Source organism: Macaca fascicularis, chromosome 14 (genome assembly GCF_037993035.2).
Source record: "Macaca fascicularis isolate 582-1 chromosome 14, T2T-MFA8v1.1".
Classification (NCBI taxonomy): domain Eukaryota; kingdom Metazoa; phylum Chordata; class Mammalia; order Primates; family Cercopithecidae; genus Macaca; species Macaca fascicularis.
Genome location: NC_088388.1, coordinates 8,226,557 through 8,247,289, shown reverse-complemented (window position 1 = coordinate 8,247,289; position 20,733 = coordinate 8,226,557). Strand labels below are relative to the sequence as shown.

General features: G+C 40.8%; 1 protein-coding gene and 1 non-coding gene across 4 annotated transcripts in view; both read left to right on the top strand.

Moving 5' to 3' along the window:
* PACS1 (phosphofurin acidic cluster sorting protein 1) overlaps nt 1-20,733 on the top strand; it is a 174,679-nt gene that overhangs the window by 76,323 nt on the left and 77,623 nt on the right. The window lies entirely within an intron of this gene.
* LOC123568963 (small nucleolar RNA U13) lies at nt 4,982-5,086 on the top strand. Its single transcript, XR_006692512.1, has one exon. It is a non-coding gene; the product is annotated as a small nucleolar RNA U13 (small nucleolar RNA).

Genomic DNA, 20,733 nt, shown 5'->3' with positions numbered 1-20,733 from the left:
TATGGATTTAAAACATGTAGAATAGAGAGTAAAGCGGTGATTCCTGGAGCCTGGGAAGGGTAGGTGGGAGTGTGAGGGAAGTGGGGTTAGTTAATGGGTACAAAAAGAAAGAATGAATAAAAGCTAGTATTTGCTAGCACAACAGTGTGACTATAGTCAGAAGTAATTGTAATATAAAAATAACTGTTGTCTGTGACACCAATGATAAATGCTTGAGGTGATGGATACTCCATTTACCCTGATGTGATTATTATGCATTACATGCCTGTATCAAAGTATCTCAAATAACCCATGAATATTTCTGTGTACCCACAAAAATTAAAAATAAAAATTTAAAATTTAGAAATGAAATATATGGCCATAAAAAAAAAGACATAAGGAAAAAAAATACCTGAGACTCTCTTGTAGTTTGTTGAGTGTAATTGGCATAATCCTTTTGAAAGCGAGTTGGGCAGTAGCCATTAAAAATTTACTTTTTAAAAATTAATTATTATTTTTTGAGACAGAGTCTTACTCTGTTGCCCAGGCTAGAGTGCAGTGGTGTAATCACAGCTCACTGCAGCCTTGACCTCCTGGGCTGGGCTCAAGTCATCCTCCCAGCTCAGCCTCCCAAGTAGCTGGGACTACAGGCACACATCAGCTTGCCTGGCTAATTTTTGTATTTTTTTGTAGTGATGGGTATCTCATGTTGCCCAGGCTGGACTCATACTCCAGGCCTCAAATGATCCTCTTACCTTGGCTTCCCAGAGTGCTGGCATTACAGGTGTGAGCACCAAGCCTGGCCTGCCATTAAAAATTTAAATGGTTAGTCCTTTTAACTTAGCACTTTCAGTTTTAAGAACATATATCATAGAAACACTACAATAACTTTGTAATAACTAAAAACTATAAAAAAGTCAAATGCCCATCAGAAGGACTGATTAAGTAGTATATTTATTTTGACTAAATATTATAACCATTAAAAGGAATGAAGTCAGGCTGGGTGTGGTGACTCATGCCTGTAATCTCAGCACTTTGCGGGGCCAAGGAGGGCAGATCACTTGAGGTCAGGAGTTCAAGACCAGCCTGGCCAACATGGTGAAACCTCGTCTCTACTAAAAATACAAAAATTAGGTGGGCATGTTGGCACGCACCTGTAATCCCAGCTACGCATGATGCTGAGGCACGAGAATCGCCTGAACCGGGGAGGCGGAGGTTGCAGTGAGCCAAGATCACACCACTGCACTTCAGCCTGGGTCACAGAGTGAGGCTCCATCTCAAAACGAAACAAAACAAAACAGAATGAAGTCGTATATGTTTTAATATGGAAAGGTGTCCACTTAACAGTTGCTAAATGTGATGCATTTGGTCGAAAAGAGATGGAGCAGCACAGAAGTATATGCTCAAAGGTATGTGTGAGCATGTGTACATGCACACACACTTTTTTTTTGTTTGTTTGTTTGAAATAGGGTCTTACTCTGTCACCCATTCTGGAGTGTAATGGCTTGATCTTGGCTCATTGCAACCTCCGCCTCCTGGGTTCAAGCACGTCTCCTGCCTCAGCCTCCCGAGTAGTTGGGATTACAGGCGTGCACCACCACACATGACTAATTTTTGTATTTTTAGTAGAGACGGGTTTTCACCCATGTTGGTCAGGCTGGTCTCAAACTCCTGACCTCAGGTGATGCACCTGCCTTGGCCTCCCAAAGTGCCAGGATTACAGGTGTGAGTCACCGTCCCCAGCCAACATGCACTTTTTTTCTTCAGACTTTTAACAGTGATCTTGTGATTTATAGGATTGTTCCACTTTATTATGTATTTCCAAAATAGGAGTTTTTTTCTACTGTGTATTTCTACTTTTTCTACTTTTTGAAGTACTACTTCAAAAACAAATATTTTATAAACATGCATTTTAAAAAGCAGCTCATAGCATAACATTAACTTTGTATTTGAAATTGTGAGATTAAGTACCCGGCCTATAAACAGCGCTTAACTTTCCTTTCTGCATCCATTCCATATCTTGTATTCCCGTGTGTGTGTGTGTGTGTGTATGTGTTTTACATGTCTGTTCAGTACATTATAAGATCTTTGGGGGCAAAACTGATTTTTTTTTTTTGTTTTGAGATGGAGTTTTGCTCTCGTTACCCAGGCTGGAGTGCAGTGGCGCCATCTCGGCTCACTGCAACCTCTGCCTCCCGAGTTCAAGCAAGTCTCCTGCCTCAGCCTCCTGAGTAGCTAGGATTACAGGCATGCACCACCACACCTGGCTAATTTTGTATATTTAGTAGAGATGGGGTTTCTCCATGCTGGTCAGGCTGATCTCAAACTCCCAACCTCAAGTGATCCATCCACCTCGGTCTCCCAAAGTGGGATTATAGGCTTGAGCCACTGTGTCCGGCTAAAACTGATCTTACTCATGTTTGTTCAATTCCTCCCTCCACATCCCATCTCTCTATTCCTATCATATAGTGCTTTGCACACAGCAGACCATCTGTGAATATTTATACTTTATTAAAGACATATAAAATAGTAATTACTCTCTACAGCAATTGGAATCCAATACAGTAATCTATAATACAGTTATTTGATCCACTGACATACGTTCGTTCTTTTTCTCCCAAAAATAACCATTGAGATTAACAAAACCAAAACAAAACTGAAAGAGTTCTAGCTTTTCCCATCTTCTCCATTTACTAAATATAGAAAAGACTGGGTTTTGCTGACTTTTAGGCAGGAAATGGATTCTTTTTCTAGGAACATAATTCCTGTATCTAACTGAGCTATTCTTTTATGTCGTTTCCTTTTCACTAAAACAGAAAAAACATTTTAAGCCTTTCTACCTTTGCTATATGACTTTATCACATGCAACATTTGGAATATTTGATCTCATAAATTTCTAAAGACAGGGCTTTACCACTGAAGTGTTATTGTTCATTACTTGAAAACTTATTACTTTTAAATGTTTTGTGTATAGCACTGTGCTTTTAAAAGTAAGGTATTATTTTTAAAAATCCACAAAGTAAATTACTTTCTGTTGGATTAGAGGAAATTTCCATTAAGGGAGATTGAGTGAAGTGGTTGCATAAACCCTCCTACAGATAACAATTGAAAGATCTGGGTAAAATATAAGAAACAGCTAAAAGCATCCAAAAACTGTCCCTAGAACCTGGAGGAGAGTTGACTCCTGAAACACTATAATAGAAGGAGCAAGAATTGCAAGTTTATGACTTTTTTGCCAGAAGTTATGCATCATTACCCATGGTGGTTTCAGTAGAATGAAATGACAGCGAAAAGCTGCAGCCTTACAGATGAGAGGTGCCAAAGAAGAGAAGTCAGGGATGGAAGAGAAGCTGGAAAGTCCAGGGGGAATCCTGGAAACAAGAGAGGACTACAGAAAGGGTGAGGTCCCATATCTCGTGAAAACTGCCCAAATTCCTGGTTGACTGTTAAACTCTAAATGTATAGGTGAAATCCCAGGGAGCCCAGCAAAACAAAAACAAAAATAAAAACCAGCCAACCAGTGAAACAAAGCAAGCAGACAGAGGCTAGAGAGGAATCTCCCCTTAAAAGACAGACCTATACTATATGAGATCTGTGAGGTTCATGCTTTTTAAAACAGTATATCCCTAAACTGTGAACAGCGAAGCTGTGGAAAGCTGAAGCCTTACTGGCTTGGGGTTGAGAGGAAAGACCCTAATATTGCCCAAGCAGCTGAAAACTTAGGAGGAAATCACAAGAACACAAAAATCGGAGAGTATGATCCCCTAAATCTGAGTATGATCAATCTAAATCCTTGGCTGTCTGCCAGATTACACAGAAGCATGGGAGACCCCAGGGAGCTAGGCTAGACACTGTAAGAGCTGAGCAGAGATAGCAGCTGCTCCATACCATAGGAGAGACAGTTTGCAGTTTTAATCTAGGCAAGTTAACTGCCTACTAGAATATAAAAGAAGAAAGTACTCAGAATAACACAGTAGAATCCAGAGTTGCTATAACATCTTATCTACAATGCCAAGTTTTCGGTCTACAATTACTAGACATGTAAATAAAGTGGAAAGTCTAACTCATACTGAGGAAGAAAAGCAATCAATAGAGACTGACTCTGAGTGTGTAAGTGGGTACAGTGTTGGATTTTGCAGGCAGACTGCAAAGCTGCTGTCCTGTGATCAAAGAATTATAGGAAAATTTGATCAAAGAATTAAAGGAAAATTAAGTGAGGAAGGAAATTAAAGGAAAAATAACTGAACAGATTGTAACAAAGAAATGGAAAGTAAACAAATGGAAGTTGTAGAGCTCAAATAAGTAATAGCTGAAATAAAAACTCACTGGAGGCCGGGTGCAGTGGCTTACACCTATAATCCCACAACTTTGGGAGGTCAAAGCAGGAGGATCACTTGAGCTCAGGAGTTTGAGACCAGCCCTGGCAACATAGTGAGACCCCACCTCTACAAAGCGATTTGAAAATGAGCCTGGCATGATGGTAGGTGCCTGTAGTCCCAGCTTCTTGGGAGGCTGAGGTGGGAGTATCACTTGAGCCCAAGAGATTGAGGCTGCAGTGAGCTGTGATCATGCCACTGCACTCCAGCCTGGCTGGCAACATATCTCAAAAATAAAAAGTTCACTAGATGTGCTCAACAGCGGTTTTGAAATGACAGAGAAAATAATCTGTGCAGTTGAAGATAGATCAATAGAAATTATCCCACCCAATGAAGAGAGGAGCAAAGATTGAAGAAAAGTTAGTAGAACCTCAGAGACTTGTAGGACGATATCAGGTAGCCTAATGTAAGTGTACTTGGAGTCCTAGAAAGGGAAGAGAAAAATAGGCAAAAAACAATATTTGAAGAAATAATATCCCCAAACTTCTCAAATATGGTAGAAAACACTAATTTATAGATTCAATAAGTTCAATGAAGTCTAAGCACAGAGAAAAAGCACTCATAGGCACATCATAGTCAAATTGCTGAAACCAAAGATAAAAAGAAAATCTTAAAAGCAGATGGAGATCCTTTTGCAGCTCACGAGTATGACGATTGGGTGTTCATGCACATGTGTGAGGTGTGCCACCCTCTGAACCTTGTTACAACATCAGCGCATTATGTCTCTGAACTTGTGTGGGGAGGGGAAGCAGAGAAAAGTGACACATTACATAAAAGGGATCGGTGTTACAAATATGACTGACTTTTCATCAGAAACGAAGGAAGCCAAAAAACACTGGAATAGTATAGTCAAATACTGAAAGAAAAACCCTGTCAACCAAGAATCCAGTATCCAGAGAAACAATTTTCAAAAATGAGGGCTAAAGACATTTTCAGAAAAACAAAAATCGAGAGAATTCATCACCAGCAGACTTACACTAAAAGAAGTTTTCAGAAGGAAGGGAAATGATACCAGGTGGTAACTCATCTACAGGAAGAAATGAAGATCACTGGAAATAAAAGACTATGAATTTTTTTCTTTCTCTAATTTCTTTAAGATACAGATGAATTTTTTTTTTTTTTTTTTTTTGAGATGCGGCTCTCACTGTGTTGCCCAGGCTTGAGTGCATTGGCTATTCACAAGGACAATTAATGGTGCACTATAGCCTTGAACTCCTGGTCTCAAGCTATTGTCCTGCTTCAGCCTCCTGAGTAGCTGAGACTATAGGCGTGTGCCACTGTGCCTGCTGGTGACATAAGAAACAAGATTTTAAAGATTTTGTAACACTGTAGTGCTGGGTTTATAATGTCCATATAGGTTGGTCACGGTGGCTCACATCTGTAATCTCAGCTCTTTAGAAGGCCAAGGTGGGTGGATTGCTTGAGCCCAGAAGTTTGAGGCCAGCTTGGGCAACATGGTGAGACCTTTTCTCTACCTAAAAAATAAAAAACCTTTTAAACATATAATGTATATATAGGTGTAATTATGACAACAATAGCACTAAGATGGGGCAGGGCAAATGGAAATTTACTGTTGTAAGATTTGTATATTTTACCTGCTTAGAAGAGACACACTTTAAACACAGAGACACAGGTTAAAAGTAAAAGGATGGAAAAAGATTATACCATGAAAAGAATATGCGTAAGAAAGCTGAAGTGGTGATGTTAACATTTAATGAAATAAACTTTAAGACGAGGAATATTGTTAGAGATGAAGAGTACTTTATAATGATAAAAGGGTCAGTATCTTACAGAGCTATAAAAATCTTAAATGTATATGTCCCTGATAACAGAGCTTCAAAATACTGAACCAGGTGCAGTGGCTCGCTTCCGTAATCCCAGTGCTTTGGGAGTCCAAGGCAGGAGTATTGCTTGAGGCTGGGAATTTAAGACCAGCCTGGGCAACATAGTGAGATCTCGTCTCTGCAAAAATGTTTTAAAAATTAGCTCGTTGTAGTGGTGCACACCTGTAGCCCTAGCTGCTCTAGAGGCTGAGGCAAGAGAGTTGCTTGAGCTTGGGAATTCAAAGCTGCAGTGAGCTATGATAGCACCACTGCCCTCCAGCCTGGGAACAGAGCGAGACCCTGTCTCTGAAAAATAAAAATAAAAAGGCTACTAGGACTGGTCAGTGAGTTTAGCAAGATACAGTAGGATCTCACTACTGTAAGAGCATACAAGTTCAGTATATCAAGAAAACCATTTAAATTTTGATCAGAATACCAAGAAAAACAGAGAGCCGGGAAAAAAAATTGTAAGTATAGTGTTCCACTTGCTATATCATCCAAATACATAAGTACTAGGGATAAATTTAACAAAATGTATATAAAACTTACATACTGAAAACTACAAAATATTAGTATAAATAGGCTTGTGGATTGGAAATCTCAGTATCATAAATAATCAATTTTCTACAAATTCATCTGTAGATGCAGTACATTCTCAATCAAAACTCCTGCTGTATTTTTTTTGTAGAAATTGAAAAGCTGGTTCTAAAATGTGTATGGAATGCAGAGTACTTAGAACTGGCAAAGCCAGCAAAAATTGAGGACTGACTTTTACAGCACCTCAAGGCTGTGATACTGGCAAAAGAATAGACATGTACATAAATGAGAAGATGGAATCCAGAAATAGGTCCACACGTAAATAGACAATTGATTTGCAGCAAAGGTCCTGAGGCAATTCAATGAGGAAAGGAACATCTTTTCAACACATGGTACAACAGCAACTAAATATCTGTGTGGAAGAAAACGAACATTAACCCACACCTTATATGCTGCCCAGAAAGCTCAAAACGGACCAAAGTCCTAAAAGAGTTAAAACTATAAAGCTTCTGGAAAAATTATAGGGGAAAAGGTTCATGTGACTTCTGGGTGTGAAAAGATTTTCTAAGTAGGATACAAAAAGCACACACCATAAAATAAATGAATGCTAAATTGAACTTTATCAAAATTAAAATGTTTGCTCTTCAGGAAGGAGTGAAGAAAATGTGCAATATGGGATAAAATGTTTACAATAGATAAATCTGACAAAGGACTGTAAAGAACTCTTACAATTCAATAATAATAACCCCAGTTTTTAAATGCACAAAAGATTTCAAAGTATGCTTCACAAAGTAAGACAAAACAATGGCCAGGAGCTACATAAAATACTCACATTATTAATCATCAGAGAAAAGCAATTTCCAGCCATAATGAACTACCACTCTTTACCCTCTACAGACGGCTAAAATTTAAGAGACTGATAGTGCCAGGTGTTGGCAAGTGTGTGGCACAAGCAGAACTTTCATATCTTCTGTTGAGAATGTAAAGTAGGGCTAGTTTAGAAAACAGTACTTTGTTTTAAAGTTAAACAGCAGTTACCCAAGGATACAGTAATTCCATGCCTAGATTTTTATCTGAGAGGAATGAAAAGGCAGAGGCTTCTTAATGAGTGTTCATAGCAACGTTATGCATGATGGCCAAAGGCTGGAAACAATCCGGGGACTCATCAGGCGAATGGATGAACAAACTGTGCTGTCCCAGTCCAGTGAGAGCTCTGAGCAGGAAAAAGGAGCTCTAGACAGCATGAATCTGGCTCAAAAACATGCTTTGTGAAAGAAACCAGACCCAGAGGTGTACATGCTGTATATTCACACAAAAATCTCAAAGGTGCAAACCAGTGGATAGTGACAAGAAAACAGAGGAGTGGTTGCCTGGGGCTTGGGCGTAAAGGAACTTTCATGGGCGATGAAAACGCTTTTGCATCTTTATTGTGGGGGTGTTTACACTGGTATGTTGTATGTAAATTTTATTGTCTGTAAATTATATCCTCCAGAAAGTTGTTTCTTCTTTTTTTAAATTTTATGTGTGTGTGTGTGTGTGTGTGTGTATTTTTTGTTTGTTTGTTTGTTTAAGACAGAGTCTCACTCTGTCCCCCAGGGTGGAGTGCATTGGTGTGTGATCTCGGCTCACTGCAACCTCTGCCCCCTGGGTTCAAGCGATTCTCCTGCCTCCCGCAGCTGGGATTACAGGCACGCACCACCATGCCCAGCTAATTTTTGTGTTTTTAGTAGAGATGGGGTTTCACTATGTTGGCCAGGCTGGTCTCGAACTCCTGGCCTTAAGTGATCCTCCCATCTTGGTCTCTCAAAGTGCTGGGATTACAGACGTGAGCCACTGCGCCTGGCCTAAAGTTGATTTTTAAAAACATCTTTCCATGGTTTAATAAAGGCAGCTGTTCACTCACTAGGTGATGATTATACTTTAGGTTGCTTATTCTCTTTCCCAGAACTTCTTTCTTTTTCAGGTATCAGATTCCTCTTTGTGGTGATGTTCTTCTAGGAAGAATGTTCTGACCCCAAGTTCTGGTCATTTTGCTTTGTTTGATAATTTTGTCTCCCCTCAATTACGTGGGATGGTACATGTTACCAAGTTGTGACCAATGACAAGTGAACAGACGTCTTCAGGGTCAGGAGGGACTTTTAGAAAAGATGGAGAAATGGGATAGATTATATTTTCTCCCTCCCCAACCTCACTAAAATGACAGTAAAGGAATTTTCTTGAAGAGATCGGAAGAGGAGATTGCAGTGGGCCAGAATTTTTCCCTACAAAATTTTGAAAACTGAAATGTAGGTACATATATGATGAGTAATTTAGTTTTCAACTTTATCTGCTCCACTAAGTATTTGCAGTGGAGGAAGCTAACAGGAAGCAATCCTGTTTTCAGCCACATGTGGGCCACGTTCTTAGATAGGTTTTAGGTACCTGTGAATATAGGATGTACACTGGGGCTGAAAATGGAAAATGAGTTGAGAGTGTGAATGTGGAAGAGTTAGCACCCCAGATCCCCATCCCCAAAGAATATATGTGTCAAAGCCTAACCTGGAGAAATCCTGTTATAAATGAGGGTGGGAGGCAGGTTTCTTACCCAAAATAGTAGATCAAGTTGAAGTCTGCATATTCAGCCACATCTTTCCACCTACCTTCCTGTCTTGGTTCCTACTGTCCTGGCTGTCGGGCTTGTTATCACAGACACCATCTCTGCCCACCAAGACACTGAAAGACTTACCTCAGAGCAACTGACCCATCCTTGGCTCCCAGAACACTTGTTTATAAGCCCCTCAGCCAGGACATTATCACATTTTTCTCTGGGGAAATTGACTAGCCTATGGGAAAAAAACCAAACAAACATGGTATTTAGAATTTCCTTATCCCATCACATACTGTGAGGTCCACAGTAAGCAAGAGGTGCTCATCCACGTAGAATTTCTAGTTAGCTCTTTAGTATCTTTTTTGTTTTTTGAGACAGGGTCTGGCTCTGTTGCCCAGGCTGGAGTGCAGTGGCATGATCACAATCTTGGCTCTCTGCAGCCTCCTTCCCCTGGACTCAAGTGATCTTCTTACCTCAGCCTCCCGAGTAACTGGGATTACAGATACGCGCCACTACACCTGGCTAGTTTTTTTGTATTTTTTGTAGAGACAAGGTTTTGCCATGTTGCCCAGACTAGTCTTGAACTCCTGAGCTCAAGTGATCCACTGGCTTTGGCCTCCCAAAGTGCTGGGACTACAGGTGTGAGCCACTGTGCGCGGCCTGCACTTTGAAAAACAAATTCCTCAAAGAGATATGATGTTACATCAAGGAAACAAGAGCAGGATGCCATGTAAAGGAACTATTCAAGAATGTTCTTGAAAATTGAAAAATCTCACCAAGTCAAGATTGCAGTAAAGCAGTTGGAAGATAGGCCGGGCGTGGTGGCTTACAACTGTAATCCCAACACTTTGGGAGGCCAGTGCAGAAGGATCACTTGAGGCCAGGACTTTAAGACCAGCCTGTGAAATATGGCAATACCCTATCTCTACAAAAATAGAAAAAATTAGCTAGATGTGGTGGGGCACACCCCTAGTCCTAAGTACTTGGGTGGCTGAGGTGGGAGCATTACGTGAGCTCAGGAGTTCTAAGCTGCAGTGAGCTATGACCACACCACCACACTCCAACCTGGATGGCAGAGAGGGTAAAGTAAAGCAGTTGGTCAAAGATACAGACAATAAGTGGAAGAAGAAAGAAAATTAAAGGATACCTAGGAGGTCCAACATATGACTGTTGGAGTCTAGAAAGGTGAAGGACAAGGCATTATTTAAAAAGCAACATGAGGTTTTCCCCAAAAATGTCTCAGATGGATAAGAGCTCACCCAGTGTCCAGAATGAAAAAAGTGATGAAAAAGACCCTCAACACATTGTTATGAAATTTTATGACACTGGTGACAGATTTTAAAGGCATCAGAGAGAAAAGTCACATAAAACTGATCTAAAACGAGTGACATTAGACCATTTAGCAATAGCACTGGGATCTAAAAGATAATAGATTAATGCCATCTAAAGCCTGATGCAAAAATTTTCAGTCTGTAATTCTATACCTAGTCAAACTGTCAAATCAAGAGTGAAAAATGTTTTCAGAAATGCAGGGTCTCGGCCGGGCATAGTGGCTCACACCTATAATCCCAGCACTTTGGGAGGCCAAGGCAGGTGGATCACCTGAGGTCAGGAGTTCGAGACCAGCCTGACCAAGATAGTGAAACCCCGTCCCTACTAAAAATACAAAAATTAAGGCCGGGCGCGGTGACTCATGCCTATAATCCCAGCACTTTGGAAGGCCAAGGCAGGCGGATCATGAGGTCAGGAGATCGAGACCATCCTGCCTAACACGGTGAAACCCTGTCTCTACTAAAAATACAAAAAAAGAAAAAGGAAAAAGAAATTAATCGGGCCTGGTGGCGGGCGCCTGTAGTCCCAGCTACTCAGGAGGCTGAGGCAGGAGAATGGCCTGAACCCGGGAGGCAGAGGTTGCAGTGAGCCGAGATCGTGCCAATGCAAAAATTAGCCAGGCATGGTGGTATATGCCTATAATCCCAGCTACGAGGGAGGCTGAGTCAGGAGAATCACTTGAACCTGGGAGGCAGAAGCTGCAGTGAGCCGAGATCCTGCCACTGCCCTCCAACTGGGGTGACAGAACAAGACTCCATCTCAAAAAAAAATAATAATGAAATTCAGGGTCTCAAAATATTTTCCTGCTGTCTGCTTTTTCTCAGAATATCTAGAGGATGTGATCTTCCAAGACTAGAGAGTAAACTAAGGAAGGACGATGTGGAATCCAGGAAAAGGGATTCAACCCAGGACCCCCTTTTCACAGGGAAAACTCAAGGTATTGGCGAGGAAAAGTCCCAGGATGACAAGTATTTACTTGGCCCAGTCCTAGGAGAGAGATGGGTCCTAGGAGAGATGTCTCCTATGAGAAATGAGACTCAGAGACTATATAATGTAATTGTATGGGGAAGAATTTTTTAGTTCTCTTGGAAAATTTAAAAATTAAAAAGTCCAAAAGAAAAAGGCATCTCCAAAATATTTTTAAAGCTATATAAGGAAAGAAATATAGCATGCCATATAACTAAACCGGATAGTATTTACATAGTCATAGTCATATAAATACTGAATATTGGTTCAATAAAATATTACCACACAACTCTTGGGAAGATGAAGGAATGGTAGCATGTGTGTCTTTGCATGGTGTCAGAGAGCTAGATCTTAATTTTATGTAGGAGGAATGCAGTAGATAATGTCTAAAATTGAAAAACTTAGATAAAAGCTTTATTTGAATGCTTAAATCTGTCTTTAGATTATTCATTATTTACGTTATTTAGAAATACAAAGGTGAGGCCGGGCGCGGTGGCTCAAGCCTGTAATCCCAGCACTTTGGGAGGCCGAGACGGGCGGATCACGAGGTCAGGAGATCGAGACCATCCTGGCTAACACGGTGAAACCCCGTCTCTACTAAAAAATACAAAAAACTAGCCGGGCGAGGTGGCGGGCGCCTGTAGTCCCAGCTACTTGGGAGGCTGAGGCAGGAGAATGGCGGGAACCCGGGAGGTGGAGCTTGCAGTGAGCTGAGATTCGGCCACAGCACTCCAGCCTGGGCAACAGAGCGAGACTCCGTCTCAAAAAAAAAAAAAAAAAAAGAAATACAAAGGTGAATACCGAAAGAGTTGAAAGGGATTAGTTGCCACTGGGAAGTGGGGAGGGATTGTAATCGTAATAGATTTGTTGCCCAGTACGCGGCATCAATATCCTGAGACATGGCGTTTTATCATAGTGCTGCCGAACAAGGAAACAAGATGGAAGGAAGCCTAAAATCCATCTCCCCAGGAGTTCAGGGCTAGGGATTTTAAGGGTTTTGGAGTGAGCCGAAGTGTGGAGATTGGTGATTGGCTAACGAGTGCAGGGTGAAGTCGTGGGACAGGGAGATGAAGAAATTGTGTTCTCATCCTGATTTGTTCTTTGTGGAGGGTCTTCAAACTGGTTGTGTCAGTTGTTCCACTGAAATTCAGAATCTGAAAAATATCTTAATTTTTAAAAGCCTTATGATTCTAACAGGAGAAATTCTATCAGGAGGAACAATGGGGATGCAGATGGTATCTAGTGTGGTGTGACTTCCAGTTACCAGGAAATGGGCCAAAGTGCAGCCTAATTAGTGCTTATTAATGACTATATTTCTCTCCAGAATTCTTGTTAACCCTGTGAGGATGGCTTCAGGATGAAAGAGGAGACTTTTCTTTGTTGATCAAGCCTTTTAGTACAACTGTTTGTTTTTTTAAAAATGTCTACCCACCTGATACGTTGATACAAATACAAATTATATTTTAAAAAAGAAAAGAAAGTCCTTATTTTCTGCCTCTGGATGTTGGTGTGTGGTTGAGGATGTGATGACAGGAGTTGCAGCAGCTGTTGTATAGCCATGAGTAGAGTGAGTCAGCAAGCCAAACGTGATGAAGGGCTTGGCCCTTTCCCTTTATGCACCTGTTTTTAGAATGATGCGCTAGTTCCACAGCTACCTTTAAAACTGACGTATGTTGTGAACTTATATTTAACGTAACTACTTATTTGCTTTATCCTATACTGTATATAATATTTTCAAATAATACCACTATTATTACTAACTATGATAGGTTGTATGCAAATACTATGCCATTTTACATACAGGACTTGAGCATCTCAGATTTTAGTAACCCTGGGGTTCCTGGATCCAATCCCCAGTTGGCACTGAGGAACAACTGTACTTAGATTTGTAGGGTTACAATCACAGTATTTATATAATGATAAATAAATGCTATTCATTATTTTTCAACTTTTAGCCAGGAGGAGAAAAACTAAAGGTAGTGGCATTAGAGGAACCAGAAAGAAAAATATACTTAAAACATTTAAAGTTACAAAAGTTACGAGTTAAAACACTGAAAACAAAAACATAATTTTCATATATGGGGGGGAAGGAACAAAAATAAAGGCCTGTACAGTAAATTGCCATCTTTCCTATCAGAAAGTCAATTGATCTTTTAACAAACAATGAAAAAGGTGAAAACAAATGTATAGTCATGTCACAAGTGGAGCCTCTCCCTAGCTCAGGGGCTGATTCTGGTTGGTCCAAACTGAACATGGTAGTCTTATTCCAAATGAGGTATATTCTAAGAACAAAAGAACTGCAAAGAAACCTTCATCTGGATGGCAGCTGTTTAATGTTTATCAATCCACCCTGATGAGACTGATATGGAAGATTACTCCGCTTTCACAGAAACAGTGGGAAAAGTCCAACTATCTTCACATTTAACAAACTGTAAGGAAACGCTAACAGATTAAGAAATTAACCACAGGACCTAATTAGAAAAAGATCTGGCAACATGCCCAGCACATCCAGTGGCAGAGGGAAAAAATATTCTGCATTTGTGAAACTGTTTAGAAAGGGGTAATTTAAATGCCCTTTAATCTGGGCTAGTACTGTCCAATTAAGAAGTCTGTTAGAATGAAAACACTTGGGTTTTTTAATACTTAGTGTGGTGAAGCAGATTTATTTTCTCCCCTTAGTATATTTATATTGATTGGTAAAGGTTATAGTTTAATTAAATAAGCTACACATTTCCTGTTTTCTTTTAAACCACTGTGCTAGGAGTTGGATTCGAGTAAGATTGGACGTGTTCTCTGTCCTTCAGCACATTTGTGCAGTGTGACTATAATTCAAATTGGAGTTTGGCACCGAAGTTTTATATCTAATTTAGGCAGCCTAACCTAGTTAACACAGATTGGTGCTAGATCCTGGCTGACACCTACTACCTACATGACCTCAGCTAAGCTACTGAACTGTTCTGCACCTCAGTTTTCTCAAATATAAAATAAAGATTATAATTGTTTTAGGATTAAATTATATACATTGCACATAGCAGTATCTGACTTACAGTGTTATATGTTTGCCATTATGATGTTATACCCCCACAAATTGTGAAAGTTTTGTTTAAAAAATGTTTTCCTGATTAAAAAAATTTAATACATGATCTTTATAGGAAATGTGGGATATATAGTAAAGCTGTTTTTTTTTTTTTTTTTGAGATGAGGTCCCTCGGCCAGGATGGAGTATGGTAGCCCCAGCATGACTCACTGCATCCTCAATCTCCTGGGCTCGAATGATTCTCCCACCTCAGCCTCCCAATTAGCTAGGACTACAGGCATGTGCCACCATGCCTGGCTGATTTTTTTTTTTTTTTGGCAGGGGAGTGAGGGTGGGGATGACATCTCATTATGTTGCCCAGGCTGGTCTTGAACTCCTAGCCTCAAGCGATCCTCCTGCCTCGGCCTCCCAAAGTGCTGGGATTATAGGTGTGAGCCACTGCACCTGACCAAAAAGCATTTTTAAAAAACTCAACTGTCACTTCACCACTAATAGAGCAGTGTTAGCATCTGGGCACATCCCTCAGAGACGGTCTTGCTTGCATTGTGGTTAAGAACATGGACTCTGAAGCCACCTACCTGGGTTCATATTCGGGTCGCACTGTTTTTTAATCTCTGTTCATCTCTCTCAGTTTGCTCATCTGTAAGATGTGGCTAATAGTACCCCTCACTTAGTGAGGATAAAGGATGCTAATATATGTAGAGCATCTAGAATAGGCAAGTCAGAGGTAAGTGTATGTGTTGTTGCTGTTATTCTCTCTGTGTGTATGGCCAAGGTTTAAAGAAATTTCATTTACCTCTGAAATAGAGAATATATATATATATATATAGCACTAATGAGTGGTGCCGGCAGGCAAGAAGTGCTACAGGGGATAAACAAACATACACAAATACGTAATTTGCATGACCTGGCAGATGTCTTAAAGGCACTAGAAAAAAATTAGCCGGCGTGGTGGCATGCACCTGTCATTTCAGCTACTCAGGAGGCTAAGAGGGTTAGGATTGTCAGAGCCCAGGAGTTCAAAGCTGCAGTGAGCCGAGATCACACTACTGTACTACAGCCCGAGGGACAGAGCAAGAATCTATCTCTAAAACAAAAATAAAAACACCAAATAAAAATAAAGAAGGCACTAGAGTGGAGAAAGGAAACTGAAGTAGAGCTAGTTATAACTTGTCCACAGGAGATTGTAACTTGAGCAGGGGGAATCAGTTCCCCCTAGCTAACTGGAAAATAATTTCTTCCTGGGCAATTGGGGAAAAAAGTGAACAAATTTGTGGTTTAAAACTCAAGTAAAAGATAAGAATGTCTATATTGTTGGTAATAAAAAATGATCCTGGCCGGGCGTGGTGGCTCAAGCCTGTAATCCCAGCACTTTGGGAGGCCGAGACGGGTGGATCACGAGGTCAGGAGATTGAGATCATCCTGGCTAACACGGTGAAACCCCGTCTCTACTAAAATAATACAAAAAAACTAGCCGGGTGTGGTGGTGGGCGCCTGTAGTCCCAGCTACTCGGGAGGCTGAGGCAGGAGAATGGCATAAACCCGGGAGGTGGAGCTTGCAGTGAGCTGAGATCCGGCCACTGCACTCCAGCCTGGGCGACAGAGTGAGACTCCGTCTCAAAAAAAAAAAAAAAAAAATGATCCTATTACTCTAATTTCATTGGGACAATGAATAAATTCCCACTTGAAATCTCAGCCAGAAAAGTAAGTAGAAATTCAATTGGCTACTTTTTTTTTTCCTACGGAAAAACCCTTACTCTGATTTGCAAAACAGATAAATTAGAGAGTGAGCATTCACAGCCTCGAGAGATTCACTATTGACTTCCTATAAATAAAAGCTTTTCCACAGTCAGGTTGGATTCCAAGAGGAATGTGATGATTACTATGAGAGGCAAGCACGCATTATTTTAGAAGCCCAGCCTGATGGATATTAATTGGTGTCATGGGTTGAATATTGACCCTCAAAAAGTTATGTTCCAGCCCTAACCCCTGGTACTTAGGAAGGTGACCTTAGTTGGATCGAGAGTCTTTGAAGATGAGATCATCTTGGATTGAGGATACACCTGAAATCTAATGACTGATTTTTTTTGTTGTTGTTGTTGTTTTGAGACAGTGTCTCTGTCGCCCAGGCTGGAGTGCAGTTTTGCGATCTCAGCTCACTGCAACCTCTGCCTCCCAGGTTCAAATGATTCTCCTCCCGCAGCCTTCCCAGTAGCTGGGATTACAGGCACCCACCACCAGGCCAGGCTAATTTTTGTATTTTTAGTAGAGACAGGGTTTCTCCATGTTGACCAGGCTGGTCTGTAACTCCTGATCTTAGATGATCTGCCTACTTCGGCCTCCCAAAGTGCTGGGATTATAGGCCTGAGCCACTGCGCCTGGCCTGATGTTCTTATAAGACGACGGAGAGAGAGTTTTAAGATACAGAAACGGGAGAAAGGCTGTGTGAAAACAGGGGCCAAGGTTGGAGTGACAGGGCCAAGAATGCCCAGGATTCCCAGCAGCCACTAGGGGCTGGAAGGGGCCAGGCAGGATGCTCCCTTAGAGCCTTTACAGGCCACACAGCCCTGCCTGCACCTTGGTGTTGCTCTTCTGGCCTCCAGAGCTATGAGAGAATAAATTATTGTTGTTTTAAACCACCAAGTTTGTGGTAATTTGTTGTGGCAGCTTTAGGAGATGAAAATAAGGCATAATTTGAAGTTGTCAATAGGAAAATTATTTTATGTACATATGCAAAAATATATTTGCTAAGACTAATGTGTCTATTATGTGAAACCAAGTAAGCAATGTTAAAATTTTATCCGCAGTAAATGTGGGGTTGGAGAAGTCAAAGATACCATTTTAGATATCAACAATCCTGATGGGTATAATAAAATGACCCTTTTTATTTGGAAAATTTGAAGACTGAGTATGGTTATTAAATTTGCCACTGGAGAAAAACTAGAAATCTAAAAGTGATACAAGTAAGTTCTCCTTAAAAATAGTTATTGGTGGCCGGGTGTGGTGGCTCATACCTGTAATCCCAGAACCTTGGGAGATCGAGGTGGTTGGATCACTTGAGATCAGGAGTTTGAGACCAGCTTGGCCAACATGGTGAAACACCATCTCTACCAAACAATACAGAAATTAGTTGGGTGTGGTGGTGTGTGCATGTAGTCTTAGCTACTCAGGGAGGCTAAGGTGAGAGAACTGCTTGAATGAGGTGGGCAGAGGTTGCAGTGAGCTGAGATCGTTCCACTGCACTTCAGCCTGGGCGACAGAGGGAGACCCTGTCTCAAAAAAAAAAAAAAAAAAGTTATTGGTAGTCTGATCTGATGCTCTCCTATCCCAGTAGCTCAGTCACACCCAACATTTATAATTACCTGGAGACCATACTTAGTTTGTTTTTGTATTGCTGCTAACATTTCTGATACAAAGCTAGACGATTATTCAAATCTTAGGTCTAAAATTTATATTTCCTGTATTGGGGTCTCAACAGTGGACTTAAAGATGCTCATTCATATCCCAGAATTATTCTTTTCAAGGTGGAAGATCTTTGAATAGGTAGCTATGATGTGATGTGTATTGTTATTTGAATCAAAGTCTTCTGGTTTCAAACAGTAAGATAATGGTATTTTCTGTCCGTGAAGTCCTTTATCAGGAATGTCTAAGGATTATTTTGTTTTCTGTCTCTGAATGCAGCTGTTTGTTTCTGAAGCAAAATATAGGTCTTGCCTTGAGGTGGGATAGATAGATCAGAGAAAGATGGAATTATCTCTGGTCAGAAAACCTCAGCTGGTTATACAGTGCTTTAAAATGTACCATTTAAAGGTAAAATAGCAAGTTGTTTCGGCTTCCGTGACCTATTTTTAAAAATGTTAATTGTCTTTGTAGATAAAGACATCTTGAGTCCAAATTGCAGTTTTCTTATTCTGTTTAAGCATTGTAATACTGTCAGAAGCTGAACTTTGTGGGAGGGGAGTCAAGTGAGGAGAGAATGCAAGTAAGAAAGGAAAGAGTGAAATCACAAGTTGGTGTTTCCTGTCCTGGCTCTTCGGTTCATGGGAAGTGGCAGAATCTGGATGTAATGCCTCCATAATTGGGAAAAGGAGCAAAAATCTTCTTATTTAGTCATTGATGTTGTGCGGCTTTCGAACTCTGCAGAGTTAAAGATTTCTTACATGTGCGTTTTTCATTTCATCACTCAAGTCTTGTTACAGAGATGATACAGATCAACTCCTGATCTATATGATTTCAAAAACAGCACAGTGACCCTGGGGTAATGATATGGTAGGACATAATTGAACCTTTCTGGGCACTTGTGTGCTATGTCATTTTTCTTGTATGTAGTTCTAGAGTGACACCAGATCTATTTAAAAATATATATTTTCATTTGTGAATATAGTCCCAGCTACTGGGGAGGCTGAGGCAGGAGAATCCTTTGAGCCCAGGAGTTCATATCCAGCCTGGGCAACATAGTGAGATCACTGTCTCTAAATATGTGTGTGTATATATATATATATATATATATTTTTTTTTTTTTTTTATTTTTTTTTTTTTTGGTAAAGACGAAGTCTCGTTATGTTGCCCAGGCTGGTCTTGAACCCCTGAGCTCAAGTGATCCTCCTGCCTCGGCCTCCCAAAGTGCAGGAATTTACAGGTGTGAGCCACCACACCTGGCCTTCTAACATTTTTTTTAAATAACAGTTTTAAGACATTGTTTATAGTTTGTTGACATTACATTCAGGTCCCTCTTCATGTCTCTTCCCTATATTCTCAGGTGAAACTTCACTTCTCTCTTAACCGGGAATCCTCAGAACCACAAGAGATCTTAGAGGAGAACATGTGGTCCCAACATCTTAACAAGCTGTGCTAGAAATGGAGTTGGTGGCCTCACTGCTGGCCAGTGTGGAGACCAAGCTGCAGGTGCTGGTTCCTTCTGCTGTACAGCATGCCCTTTGTTGGAGCTTGAAATCTTGTCCTCTGTCCTCACTTTCATCTGCAACTGATTATCTTCCTAAGAAGGAAAGATCCTTTAGTCAAATGTTTTTCCTGCTCCACTGAAATGTCTAGTATTGTAGTCACCAGTAGTCTTCATTCTGCCAGATCCGGTGATGAGTTTTCTGTCCTCAGCTTATTCCACTCCTCGGCAGCATCTGACGCATCTTCTCGACTACTTTCTTCTCTAAGTTGTGAAAGCACGTCCTTCCGGTTTTCCTCCCTCATCGGCAGCTCCTCAGTTTCCTTTGCTGAACGCTTCTCCTCTGCCAGACTTCTAAGCCTTGGAATACCCAGGGTCCCATTCTTGGCCTATTCTCCTTTCTACCTCAACTCTCCTCTGGAAGATCTCAGCCAGTCCCATTGCTTTGAATACCATCTCTATGCCTCAACTCCTAAATCTGTCTCTCTAGGCTGATCTTTCCCTTGAGATCAAAACTTATAATCTGCTGGCCTAATAGTACTTCAGTTTTCTACTCAGATATTTAAGACATCTCAAACTTGCATGTCCTGACTTTTCTACCCTATTCACCCCAAAACTTCTCCCAGTCTCCTTTGTCTCATTAAACAGCACCACCATCTGTCCACCCTGTTGCTCAAGCCAAAAGTCCAGAAACATCTTGGAGTTTTCTATTTGCCCCGTACCCCACATTCAGTTAATCATCAGCAAGACCTGTCAGTTGTATCAATGTTCTTGAGTTCCACACTGAAATCCAGCTTTACTACTACTTCAGAACAAACTTCTTTCTGTCTTTCCTGGGCTACGTCACAGCCTCCTAACTGGTTTTCCTGTTTCCACCCTCCCCTTTCTTTGTCCATTATTCACCTAGCAGCAGGGTGATCTTGCACAAATCATTTTCTATCACTCCCTTGTTTATAATTCTTCGGTGGCTTTCCATCATAAACAAAATAAAGGTCCCTACTACATGGTCCAGCCTCTGTTTGCATCTGACCTCACATTTATTATTATTATTATTTTATTTTATCTTATTTTTATTTTTATTTTTATTTTTGAGACAGAGTCTCACTCTATCGCCCAGGCTGGAGTGCAGTGGCATGATCTCGACTCACTGCAACCTCCGCGTCTCGGGTTCAAGCAATTCTCATGCCTCAGCCTCC